Source organism: Belonocnema kinseyi, chromosome 10, assembly GCF_010883055.1.
Source record: "Belonocnema kinseyi isolate 2016_QV_RU_SX_M_011 chromosome 10, B_treatae_v1, whole genome shotgun sequence".
Lineage (NCBI taxonomy): Eukaryota > Metazoa > Arthropoda > Insecta > Hymenoptera > Cynipidae > Belonocnema > Belonocnema kinseyi.
In genome coordinates, this window is record NC_046666.1 from 6,747,612 (window position 1) to 6,747,865 (window position 254).

Sequence of the window (254 nt, forward strand, 5' to 3'; positions counted from 1 at the left end):
AATCGACTCGGGATACTTATAAGATACTACTACGATTTTTTCAGATTTTTTGGTCCAAAAATAAATTAGGCCAAAAACCGGCCTTACCGACCCTCCCCCTTTGTTGAAAACCGTTATTCTTCCGAGTATAAGAATTTTTTTATTTTTGATGTGTTTCTGAATTGAAAGAGGAAAATTTTTTATTTTAAATATTTTTGTTTTTTAAATATTTTTATTGAGTTTAAGAACGTAACTTTTCTGTAATTGGGGGGGGG